The sequence below is a fragment of the Mustela nivalis genome (assembly GCF_964662115.1).
Source record: "Mustela nivalis genome assembly, chromosome: 5".
Taxonomy (NCBI): domain Eukaryota; kingdom Metazoa; phylum Chordata; class Mammalia; order Carnivora; family Mustelidae; genus Mustela; species Mustela nivalis.
This window is the reverse complement of record NC_139024.1, coordinates 13,794,673-13,807,948: the sequence shown is the minus strand read 5'-3', so window position 1 is coordinate 13,807,948 and position 13,276 is coordinate 13,794,673. Positions and strand designations below refer to the sequence as shown.

General features: G+C 37.3%; 1 long non-coding RNA gene across 6 annotated transcripts in view; it reads right to left on the bottom strand.

Moving 5' to 3' along the window:
* The window catches only part of LOC309864494, a 52,018-nt gene extending 40,344 nt beyond the window's left edge, over window positions 1-11,674 (bottom strand). For 5 of the 6 annotated variants that reach the window (XR_014311571.1, XR_014311572.1, XR_014311573.1 and 2 more), the window contains exons 1-3: window positions 11,547-11,674; window positions 10,466-10,541; window positions 5,545-5,632 (exon numbers count right to left, since the gene is read on the bottom strand). This is a non-coding gene — a long non-coding RNA (uncharacterized lncRNA). The remainder of the gene's footprint in view (window positions 1-5,544; window positions 5,633-10,465; window positions 10,542-11,546) is intronic. The other variant, XR_014311576.1, reaches the window with a different exon arrangement.
* Window positions 11,675-13,276: the final 1,602 nt, after the last annotated feature.

Genomic DNA, 13,276 nt, shown 5'->3' with positions numbered 1-13,276 from the left:
CACCAGGGCTGAATGCAAACAAGCTTATTAGGCAACCATCTCCAAATATCCATAAACCCTAACTGACCAATGCACCACTTACCAGCATGCACAGGTACCAAAAAAGGAAAAGTCCATATGTTCTCATACCTCCTCGCCTCCCTCACTTAACAACAGTCCCCTGCCACCCTCCCTACCCCCTCAGTGCCTTCTGGCAGACAGTCTCTCCTTTCCTTTGCTTCCCTGTCCACTGCTCCCTTGCAATGTAGTCAATAAATTTCCATCTCCTTTGTTCTGTCTTGGTGAATCCTTTCCCTGCCCATGCTGCTGGCCTCCACCTGATCTGGTCATCCTATGATAGAATATTAAATTTGTGACTTACCTTTAGATACAAAGGCTTTTTTTTTTTTTTTTCAAAACCCCCACTAATGATGAAGTTGAAGTTAAAGAAATGCTAAATTTGGAAAATTCTTCTAATGGATCATTTGCTGAATAAAGTATGAAGAATTTTATGAGTGTTTTTTGTCAGTGTTCAGATAGGGGAATGGTCCTATGCCTGATGAAAATGTCATTGAGAAGTTTCTTCAAGGCTTTGGGTTCCTGTGTTGCCTCTCCCTTAGACTTCTTAGAACCCTCATGATAACAAGATGTACTCTCCACTAACATCATTAAAGTTAATAGAACATTGTGCTGGGATTGATTTGACACGTACATTCTAAATTGCCCTAAGTTTTTGTTATGTTAGTAGAAAGAATAAATGAAAGGCTTCATAGAAACTTGGAGACTATAGAGTAAAATTCAAAAGATTACTTCACTCAGTGGAATATAAATTATATTTTCTCTGAGCTCATCCTTGCTTAAGACATGTTGTATATATGTGGTGTCAGTATTCATGAGACAGGCAGCTAGTAACTTCTGCATGAGTTGTTTACATCAAGTACAATGACAAGTGAAATTTCAGTGTCTTTTTTGTTAAAAAGCTAAAGCACAGAGTGCACTTGGGTGGCTCAGGCGGTTGGGCTGTGGACACTTGACTTCAGCTCAGGTCATGATCTGAGGGTCCTGAGATATAATTATATAGGGCTCCATGCTCAGCAGGGGGTCTGCTTCAGGATTCTCTCTCCTTCTGCCCCTCTGACCTCATCTAAAACACATAAATAAATGCTAAAACAAAAACAAAAACTAATGCCCAGGCAATCAGACAATAAATCAAGAAAATCACTGCATTGTCATCATCAGACCAAATTATTCATGTGAGTGTGGAACAAATTCTTTCATTATTCTGAATATTTTACAAACATTTAATTCTGGCTATCAAAAAAGCCTGAATATGTTCAACTTATTCTCTTATTCTTGATTTGTTCGTTCTGACCAAGTTTAGAAAACCAGAAAAGCAATTTGCCATCACACTTCAAATAGCCCACAGTATTCATTTCTCCAATAAAAACTCCCAAATCACTGTTAAAACTATATCCAACAGAAACAGACAAAATTAGTCAAAGAAACAATCGGCAAACCTATGATATAAGAAACGTTTCTTTATTCTTAGATACTTCTTTATTAAGTGAATTGTTCTGTTTGGGAAGTATCGGTCTAGACTCTAAGTCCATTGAGAAAGGAGCTTGGGATTTTACCTCCATGAATGGACTAATTAGACAATAGGTAATTCAATGGAAATTATTATTACCAGGATTCCTGGAAACAGTAAATGTAACTGTGAAAGGATTTCCAGCTTCGTAAAGGAGGAAAGGATACTGCAGTTGTGGGAAGAAGAAACTCCACTCTCTATCTTTATACCATCTAAAAAATATATGCAGTAAGAAATAATGGTGAACAAAGGAAGGAAGAACTAAGTAAAAGGATTCCTTCAATATATTGCTTATTAAGAAACCAACTTTTGGAGTGGATAAACTTGTTTAAGACTTTCCTGTGTATTATGTTAAGACATCTCAGAAAAGAAAATGATAAATCCCAATTCAGCTGAGTTAATAAACATCAAATTTACAAGTCACTCCTGTGGGAAACTTGAGTAGTCACAGCTCCAAAGTTTGTCCAAACAGAAGGACAGAATATATGCAAGACAGCATGGCCAAAAAAGTTCTCTCTAGGAAATAAAGCTGAAGAGGAAAAAATGGAATTTCCACAGGGGCATCTGATTAAATGAAAAGAGCCAGGACAGATAGAAGCACACAGGATATGTAATAGTTATTTTGATCCAGTGAATATTGGCCACAGAGAGAAAAGGGCTTTACATTATTATACTTACTCCTATCCAACAATGTCTAAAGGTTTCTAGGTCACCATGTACCCAGTTTTATCAAAGTCACTTTCAGATGTCACATAACTATATAATTTGTCTTTTGGCTGAAGTTAATCAAATAAACTAAGAGGTCTTTGAGGACCAGGTTGACTGTGACCTGGATGTATTCATTCTCCATTGCTTGTTCAATGAGGGAACTATTCAGTCCTGGGAGGTCTTAAAAATAACAGAAGGAACATTTTTGCCAGAACCTATACATTGGTTTGGGGTGGGAGGGAATAACCATTTTCAGATGGTTTTTCTTTCCAACAATCAATTACACTCATTACGTTTTGATGTTAGACTTTCAACCTGGCCAACATTTATAGGAATGAGAAAAGAAAAGCTACAATGACTGGTCACAAACCCCACTGACTGAGAAGAAAGAATAATCTATAAAAATATGGTGAAATTCACACATCTATATTAGGCTATTAGGGATATCCAACTCTGACCTGGAGAATCAAAGATAAATTGTCCCGAGTGTCAAGATTTATGGGAAAGCCCCCCCACCATCAGACTACAAGAAATGATGATACCTGGAAAAACTATTCCCTGCAATATTTAACAAAAAAATAAATAAATAAATAAGATGAATGACTTAAAAAACAAGTTCTTCCTTTTTTTAGTGTCATCTGTGTGTTATTATTGATTCCCTCTAACTACTGAATTTAAGATGAGTAACATTTAGATTAAATTACATGAACCATAATATATTTGATTACAATTATCCACTCATTTATCTTGGTTTGTGCTTAATCTCCTAAGACTTCACTTATGCAGGATCAGAAGTGTTTAATCATTTGTGAATAAATTGTGGTTTTGGTTTTTTAAACTTTTCTCAAATCCATACATGCACATACTGAGTCAAAGAGCTCTCAAAATTATTCAAGCACATATTTTAAAGAGTCAAATAGTTCCACATGGCTTACCAAGAAAACAGCTCCCTTACCACTTCACCTCCATCTCACCTTCCAGGCAACAATTTCAATCTTCTGGTTTTTGTCTCTGTAATCTATAGAGACCAGCCAATCCTAAATTTGCTGTTTTGGGAATGATTTATGAATTTGGTACTATGAAAGCAGAGTACTGACTTCTTTTTCTCTATAAGTACCTGCAGGCTGCTTCTTATTTTTCCATTTTCCCAATTTTCTATATCACCGTTGGGACTGGTTAGCTCTTTAGTACCAAGCCATGAAGTATACTATGGTGACTTGAAATCTTTTCTCCCTGAAATCTTCTACTATTTGGTTGCGTGGTTTTCTGTGTACTTGTAATTAATTCAACTCTCATGTGTCTCCTATTTGTGTAGCTCTTGTGTCATTAAGTTGAAACACATTCTGTAGCTCTTGTGTCATTAAGTTGAAACATATTCTGTTAATTTTATCTTTTGGAGGAAACTTTCCTGAAGCCTCCTGACCTAGTCCCATAAGATCTGCTTTCCTTCTGGGTCATCATCCTAAGAGATTTTCGACCATAATCCTGGGGACTCCCTGAATGTCTCTTGTGTATTTCACGTTTCTTTTTCTTACCCTCTGGATGTCCTCTTGTTCTAGTGGAACCCATCTTCCAGTAGCTTCCATATAAAGGATGAATGGACCTGATTCACTGTTGCCTTGCTTCAAGTATTTCTATGAGAAATCAATTTCATTTTATCTCATCATTTTAAACTGTTTTCTTTTTTCCTATTAGTAATTATAATTTCTTCTAAATGTTCTAAAATACCATAATGATATACTTCCGTGGTTTTGTTTCATTTATTTTTATAAGGCATCTCTGTGGACATTTTCAATATGGAAATAGGTCATTCAGGTCTGGAAATTTTTCTTGAACTATTTTTGACAATTTCTCCCTTTTGTTTTTTTTTATATTCTCTTTCTAATTTCCTATTTTATGAAGTTCGTCTTCCAGAGCTAATCCTCTGGTTGTATTCTTTTGTTCCCATTAATATATCTGCCTTTTTATATATTTTGTAGAATATTACTTTATCTTTCAAAATATTTTACTATTTGTCATCTCTACTATTATATATTTAACTCCCATAAACTCATTTTATTCTCTGATTTCTTTCTTTTTGTTTTCCTACTCTTTTCCATCATTTTTTTTTCAAATTATTTCAGTTTATGCTTTATTTTTATTGCTAATGACAGCTTTGAGACAGTAGTTTCCTATTGTTTATTTAGTTTTGTCTTTATCACATGGGGTTTCTTAAGCTGTCTGGTGAGACTGGGTTGTCAAGTCTTTTCAATATCTGTTTATATATATAAGATTCATCTTCCTAGTTTGTTGTGAACCTGTACTTATCTCCAGTGTTACCTGGAACCATGGTAGTATTCCTTGACCAAACAGAGTTAAATACACTGACTCATATTGATGAAGATGCATTTGGGTCTGATAGAGCTTTGGAGCATTGCTAGAGAAAATGTCCATGTTCTTTTTTTGTTTTTTTTTAAAGATTTTATTTATTTATTTGACAGAGAGAGATCACAAGTAGACAGAGGCAGGCAGAGAGAGAGAGAGGGAAGCAGGCTCCCTTTGAGCAGAGAGCCTGATGTGGGACTCGATCCCAGGACCCTGAGATCATGACCTGAGCTGAAGGCAGAGGCTTAACCCACTAAGCCACCCAGGTGCCCCAGAGTTGTCAAGTCATACAGAAATGTAGAACAAGAAGAGCTGCTTGGTAGTTTTCCACAAGAATGGAGATTTCACTCATGAATTTCACTCAAAGATCCATGCTGTAGTGGAAGGAAGTCTTGAGGAGAATTAGAAGTCTGTGCAAGACATCTACCTCACAGGAGACCTGTAAAGCCTCTACAGGTAAGGGCACACTAACTTTCTAAAACAGGAGAGAAGATGATGCTCCTAGTGACACGAGTGGCTTGACAAAATTTAGGGTTTGATTATCTCAACTGCATCAGAATCTGCTCTTCTGCTCTCATTTTATCATCCCAATTTTTCAGGCATAATAGATGCCCTAACATTAACCTAAGAGACTAGGGAGAGTTGGGATTCATCTTGCATTATTATTTAACCAACTCCAGGATTAGATTTTGAACTTGGTTTTCCAAAGTCTTGATCCTATATGTCTAGGAAACAGATATTTCTTTTAGGGCAATCAAAAAACTGTGGCCTTTTACTTAGATGACCCTGAACTCAAATTTTCTTTCTCTAAGTTGGTTTCTTTTAGAAATAATCAACAAAACCCTCTACTTCTTATGTTCACTAAAAAGCTTTAGGTGACAACTACATGATCAACAAACACTTACTTTCTATCAGCATTTCATTATATATGATTCAAGGTGATGATTGCAAGGTGATGATTGAAGTAAACCTTTTACCACCAAACGCCACGACCTTGAAAAAAACATATAAGCAGGTTTAGGGGAAGGTGAACTCAGGTTTCCTTTTAAGTGGTATGGTTTACAGGATAGTGAAAGTGAATAAAAAGGTAATATAAGGACATAACAGCAAAGATCACAGGACGTTTGCTTCATGGTTAAAATACATGTTACATTTGTTTTAAAAACTTTTAAGGACATTCATCAAATTTACACCTGGATCTTACAGTTTTTGTATAACTGATAAAGGCAACAACTTCAGTTAATATAAGAAGTGCATTTAAATTCTGAACAAATTTTGTCAAATTTTGATTAATCTCTGTGTATTCTTTTCCCAAACAAAATTTAAATTTCTTTTTACTAATGATCCAGAATCTTATTCTTCTGAAAATCTTCTTCTTGATTTAAACTCCGATCCTTTTTGCTTTGTTTCATTATTTCATATATTTTACCTGTCATAATCCCTGGATGGACAAACTGGTCTTCACTACCCCCTTCCCACAATGTTTCCCAACAAGATTTTGAAGACAGTTAATGATTTAGATAAATGCATCTGTAATAAAGGCCTTGAGATCTCTTAATGAGTTTGACTCACATGCTGAAATTTTGGGGGGCACCTTGGTGGCTCAGTTGGTTAAGCATCTGATTCTTGATTTTGACTCAGGTCATGATCTTGGGGTGATAAGGTTGATCTCCATGCTCCGAAGGGAGTCTGCTTGAGACTCTTTCACTTTCCCTCTGTCCCTCTTCCCTGTCTCTCTGTTTCTCTCCCTCTAAAATAAAAAAATAAATCTTAAAAACAAAAAACAAAAAACCCAAATGTTGAAATTTTCTAAATGTTGAAATTTTCTATTCTGGCCAAACAAATGTTGGGTGAGTTGGGAGATATGATCTGTATTTATAATTCTTAAATAGCTTAAAATTTCTGATTTTGGTTATTAATTAGTTAAGTCTAATTAATGTTGATTTCTTTGGGGGGGAAATAAAATACAGAATTATCAGACACCAGAACAGTAATAAAATTCATTCAGTATCTATTACTGTGCTCCTCAAGTTTCCACTTGAAAGCTCCTTTAAAAGTCATGATAGATCACTTTTTTCTTTTTTGATAAATTCCTTTTTAATGCATCTGTGGGAAAATTAAAATTCAATTCGTTTTTAAGTTGTAAGTGACCATTAAACTATGGGTTTAGCTCTAGAGGTACATATCTGGGTTTATAATTTTTCATAGCTACTGTTGTGGTCATTATTCCTGGAGCAAGGACTTTCCTCCACTAGTCTGTTGTTCAATACTAAGTGCCTGCCCCAACTTCACCACTCCCAGAACACATATGAAAGGAAGGCAGGCAGGAAGGTATTTCCCTTTTATGCAGATTTTTCCCAGAATATGGTGAGTTTTTGCCAACATAATAGTGAACATTCATAAAGTGCTTTCAAATTTATCAGAATATTTCCATGCACATTTTAAGTATAAATTTTATCATAACTTTTTTTTAACAAAATAGAACACTGATTTATTAATTTATTCCTAAAATACAGCTATTACATGGGCTAAAATACTTAGATTCAGTCAGTACATTCTCTTCTCTACAGCACAGTTTCCATGGGAATGGAAATTATAATTAGAAGGTTATTAAAGCAACCTCGGGATAGAACAAGGGACATGAACTCAATGATTTTCACTCCTATTGCCAATCAGCAGTGATGGTGGTGTGCCCACTTCCGCTGAAGGGGTGGAGTTACTGAGCCAACGTCCGTGTTGGTCCGGGAACACTTTTTCTCCTGGATTGTGCCTCTGTCATACCTCCTCCCAATATTCCTATTTCAAAATCAACCATCCCTCTTCTGTTATCCAAATCTTTAGCCTTATTAATATTATTGATTAGGTTACAATCTAGTACTGTCTTCAAACTTTTTCCCTGGAAGACACTTTTTCTCTTGTGATATCTGTCTATATCTGAGCTCATCCACTGTGTGTTACTTTTATTAGTGTAACTCAATTGTGAAGGGGCTTCTCCGTGACTTCTAAGAGCACTTGCATTATAGTATCTGTGGTGGTTTGTACCCAAGAATACATACATTTTAAACATATTAACGCATTTTTCAACAAGGACTCATTGTCTGGCACTGTGCTGAGCACTTCATGTGCTCTTTCTTTCTTCCTTCCTTTCCTTCTTCCCTTTTCTTTCTTTCTTGCTTCCTTGAGAGAGAGTGGAAGAGAGTGGGGGTGGGATGGGAAGAGGCAGGGGGAGAGAGAAAGAGAATCTTAAGCAGGGTACGTGTTCAAAAAGGAGCCTGACACAGAACTCAATCCCACAACCCTGAGATCATGACTTGAGCTAAAGTCATGAGTCAGATGCCCAACTGACTGAGCCACCCAGTTGTCCCTTCACATGCATTTTCTCATGACAGCCTAGGTGGCAGGCAGTTATTTATTCTCATTAACATAGATGGGGAACCTGAAGCACAGGAGTTAAGAAACTTCCCCAAGGTCACACAGCTGGTAAATTTAGGTGCTAACTCTTGCCTTTCTAACTCCAGGCACTGTGGTGTCATTACTCTTTTATTCTTACATATATGTGTGTATACACACATGTGCGCACACACATACACACACATACATGCCTTAACATAATACATCACATACATAACAGCATTTGATTCAGGAATCTTTTTCTAGACATTTATCTAAAGGAAATTATGCAGGATAAATACAAATATTTACTTAGAAGGATATTCATTTTGTTTTGTATTGTTTTGATTAAAAAGATGATAATTAACTAAATGTACAAGAAGGTTGAATAAACTGTGGTACCTTCATACAATGAAAAAGTAATAATGAACCCTAAATTTATTGAACTAGGAAGATGTTCAAAATTGTGTATTAAATGAAAAACCCAAGTTTAAATCCACATATGGAAGGGTTCCTTCCTGGTTCAGTAGGAAGAGTATGCAGCTCTTAATCTGAGAGTCATGAGTTTGAGCCTCATGTTGGGCATACATATTGCTTTAGAAAAATTAAAAATAAATCAGTACATGGAGTAGGATCTTTTTTTCTTTAGTCTCTTTTGCAACCAACTTTATTGAGATATAATTGCATCATAACATTGTATGAGTTTAAAGGGTGCAGTTATGATTTGATACATGCATATATTATGAAAGGACTACCTCAATAAGCTTAGTTTTAACACCTCAATCACCTCATATAGTTACCTTTTGCGTATATGTTGAGAATATGTAAGGTCTACACTTTTACAGTATTGCTCACTGTACTCACCGTGCTATACAGGAGATCCCCTAAGTTTATTCATCTTATACCCGGAAGTTTGTCCTTTTTAAAATCTCCCCATGTCTCCCAACCCCTCCTCCAGCCCCTGGTAACCACCATTCTACCATCTACTTCTATGAACTCAACATTTTAAGATTCTACCTATAAGTGGACAAATACAAGCAGTATTTGTCTTTCTCTGACTTGTTTCACTTAGGATGATGCCTTCCAGGTGAATCCATGTTGCTGCAACTTGCAGGATTTTCTTCTTCTTCTCCTTCTTCTTCTCCTTCTTCTCCTTCTTCTTCTCCTCCTCCTTCTTCTCCTTCTTCTCCTTCTTCTTCTTCTTCTTCTTCTTCTTCTTCTTCTTCTTCTTCTTCTTCTTCTTCTTCTTCTCCTTCTCCTTCTCCTTCTCCTTCCTCCTCTTCTTCTTCTTCTCCTTCCTCTTCTTTCTTTCTTTCTTTCTTTCTTTCTTTCTTTCTTTCTTTCTTTCTTTCTTTCTTTCTTTCTTTCTTTCTTTCTTTCTTTCTTTCTTTCTTCTTCCTGCCAAATAATATGCCTTTGCATCTATATACCACATTTTCTTTATCCCTTTATCCATCAATGGACTCTTAGGTTATTTCCATGTCTCAGCTACTGTGTGTAATGGTGCAATGCACAATCAACATGGGAGTGCAGAAATCTCTTTGATATAGTGATTGCTGGATAGTATGGTAGTTCTACTTTAATTTTTGAATAATCTCCAAAATGTTTTCCATAGTGGCTGAACCAACTCACAATCTGAGCATCAGTGCACAAAGTTACCCTTTTTCTCCATATTCTTGGTAACACTTGTTATTTCTTATCTTTTTGATAACCATACTAACCCAAATAACCCCCTCTTCATTTCTAATCCTGAAAAGGCCCCATTGGATTCCAAAACCAGAGAATTTTACAAAGTATTCTCCCTAATTATAGGGCAGTTCTATTACATTTTATTGGAACTGCCAAAACCATTAAAAAGTACTGGAGGACATTGACATGGTTGCTAGACATGGGAGAAATTCCCACCTAAATACTCAGATACTCCACTTATATCCCTTTGCCTCTGTTGTCCCACGGGGGTTACCCTTACACAAATTTCCCTAATAAAAGGAGGTTCCCGCTCCCTTTTATTCCCACTCCCTTATTTCTAATAAATCCCTGATCTAATTTTGCCCCTTGTGAGAATACATAGGCAAACCTCTACTGAGAGTTATGAAATCTCACAATTCTTGGACACTTTATCTTTGGACAGCCTGTCTCTAAACTGCAGACCCTAAAACTAGTAATATCCCAGCTACAGCCCCCTTCTACATCCACCTTCCATGTAACTACCCTCTAACTGCTCTGCCTCCATATCAGTCCCTGATATACCCTCTGCCCCTTTCTTGACCCCCAACACTGGCAGACCCCTTAGCACCTACCCTAAGAAATTGGTAGCCCCACAGGGCTTATCTCACCTCCTGGAGATAGTCTCCCCTGTACCACTCTGATGGTCCACTGGGACAATAAAAACACAGTGTACAAATCCATCTTGATGCAAATGTTGGTACCACTTGCCTTAAACACCTTCCTCTGGTTGTGGTCCCCTTGGCTCTTTGTTTGCTATTACAGGCATGGATGCATTGACACCACTCTGTATGGAACAAGCCCAAGTTTTTGGCCTTCCTGGTAGAACCCACCAGTGGACACTGATGCCTCTTTCTCTTCTAGTTAGGATGGTGAACATCCTCCAATATCAACTTAAATAGAGCACTGAGACCCTACACCCTGTTATTCAAAATATGCTGGGGACAGAATTATTAAGCCCACAGTCTCCCCTTTCAATAGCCCCATTTGGCTTGTATTTAATCCAGGACCACTAATTATGGAAACTTCAGCTATGTTCCCCTTATTAAGGATCCTATTGCAGTAAAATTGATAGAAGACCTACAATTGGCCCAAGGAGTGTCCTGTGTGGCCACTGTTCTAGCTAATGTGTTCAATTCTGTTCTCATCAAATTCCAGTTTGATTTGGAAGTACAGGCAGTGTGGCTGGGAAACCACACCCCACAAGATCCAAGGCATTGCCTCATCTGTTAAGCTTCTGAGCATCATTTGGTTATCTAGGGGCTGAGAGATTCTCCTGGTCATCAAACTTCAATTACTCACTATTGAACCACTTGTTATACTCAGATAGGCACAGCACATACTAGGTCTTTTCATGTTCTCTCCTAATGCTTTGCTCTCTATATGCAATCATTCACAATTCTGCCAGCTTCCATAGGGGTGAGGCTCAACAGTGCATTTTAGAAGCTGCCTAACTGGCATTCCAGCAAGCCTCAACATTACTCCCACCTGGCTCTACATCTTTGGTCACACTTGACCAAACCTCCTGGAAGCTCTGGACCAAACATAAATCTAACTGACTTTCTATGGGGTCTTAGACTAAGTGCCCATCTCAGTGGCAGCCCAATATATCCCTATTGAGTGAGTGCCAACTTTTGGCATCCTGTTGGGCTCTTTTGGAAACCCAGGTCCTAATCAACCCCCACTCATTACTACTCTGTATTTAAGTTCCTACAATGCCCTGGACTAGACATGCCTCCCAACAGAAGGTCAGCAAAGCCTCTGATGGAAAATGGTAAAATGGAAATTTTACCTTCAGGACAGAGCTCAAAATGACAACAAAGGTCTTTCTAAATTAGAGGAGAATGTGAATTCCACCAGGCTCAGATCCTTGCCTGAGAGCCTTGTGGAATTGGGAACGGTACTCCCACTTCTTCTTCTTCTGGCCCTCAGGACCAACTGTCTGAGATGGGAGTCAGTGTTCTTCACTGATGACATCATAAACAATGAACTCACTGTCCAGCAGCCTCAGGCACCTCTCTGGTAGAGAAGGGCACTGCCAGCTCAGTCCAAACGGTGGAACTTGTGGCTGTTCAACTAACCCTTAAGAAGGTGGCCTTTTGTAAAGCCATATTTTCACAGACACCTGGGATTTTGTTAATGGTCTTGCAGTTTGGTCTGGCAATTCCATCTGTTTTCAGAAATGCATAATTAACACACAGTCCAGACACAGATTCAGATGACATGTAAGCCATTCATCACTCCACTTTTTCAGGATATTTTTCAAAATGTTTTGCTGAATCTTATATCCTACTGGAGTTCCATCTAGCTGCATTATGTTAGAAAATTTGTAAATAGCTGAAAAAAGAACCCCAAAGACTTCTTTATTTGCATCACAGCTAAAACATATAATTAGAACTCAATGATCTGATACTCCAGTAAAGCTACATGGGAAATGACGAAATCCAGATGTGTGCCTCCAAATGCTATCTTGGGAGTAAATAAGACTGTCTTCAAGATCTTGGCGGAAATCATGAAGAATAAGTACAACCCCACTAATAACTATTTACTCTCCTTAGCAGCTGCTCTTTAAAACTGGATATTTCATGTTGCCAAAAGACAACAGACATTGGAGTGGAGATAAACAATTCCACGTATACTTATTTTTCCCAGCACATAGAATTAGGGAAAATGACCCAGAAAAATAATGGAATTAGAAATTCTCAATGTTCAAGTGTTAACAAAAGTATTGTTATAATTATTTTACATATTATTGTAGAAAATTTAGAAAACAAGAATATTAACAAATTTGTCTATAATCCCACAATCTACTGATCACCATGCTTTCTATTCTTTCCTGCTGTTCTGCTTTTATGCATAAAAAAATGTTTACTGTGTTTGCACAATATCTAGTTCCAGGGAAAAAAAAAGTGTATCTTTACATGCTTCTTGACATTCTTTGTTACTGTGACTAAAGCAGCCTGGTCTTCAGAGAATGGAACGCTGGAGAAATTAGGAGCTTATCTGAGGCCACTGTAGTTAGGTACCTGATCAGTGTGATAATTTATGTACATAATTCTTCATTTTCCTTCCTCTTGTTTTTACAGGAAACAAGAGATTCATAATGCACATTCTAAATGAGTCCAATGAGAGGCAATAAATTTCTATGGCTTGAATCACCCAGGCTGTGATACTATGTTACAGTAGCCCTAGCAAACTATTATAGCACGAGAGTTTGTTTTTAACTCTATTTCCCCAACATCTTCCACTCTGGCTTCCTGCCCTCATTAATTCTTGCCTTCCACAAATATTTACGTCATATTGTGGGCCAAGTTCTAGAGACACCATGTTTAAGAGTCCGTGGCCTTTCTCTCACAGAACTAAAGGTGGTAGGAAGAGACAAGCAGCTAAATGAACAACTATTACGTGTGACAGATGAATTTGCAGGCTTCATTCATGCTGTTTTCCACCACATCTTCAGTGTCTCGCTCTTGGAATCATCTATAGTTGACACTAAAGAAATACTTGTTGAATGAATGAAGG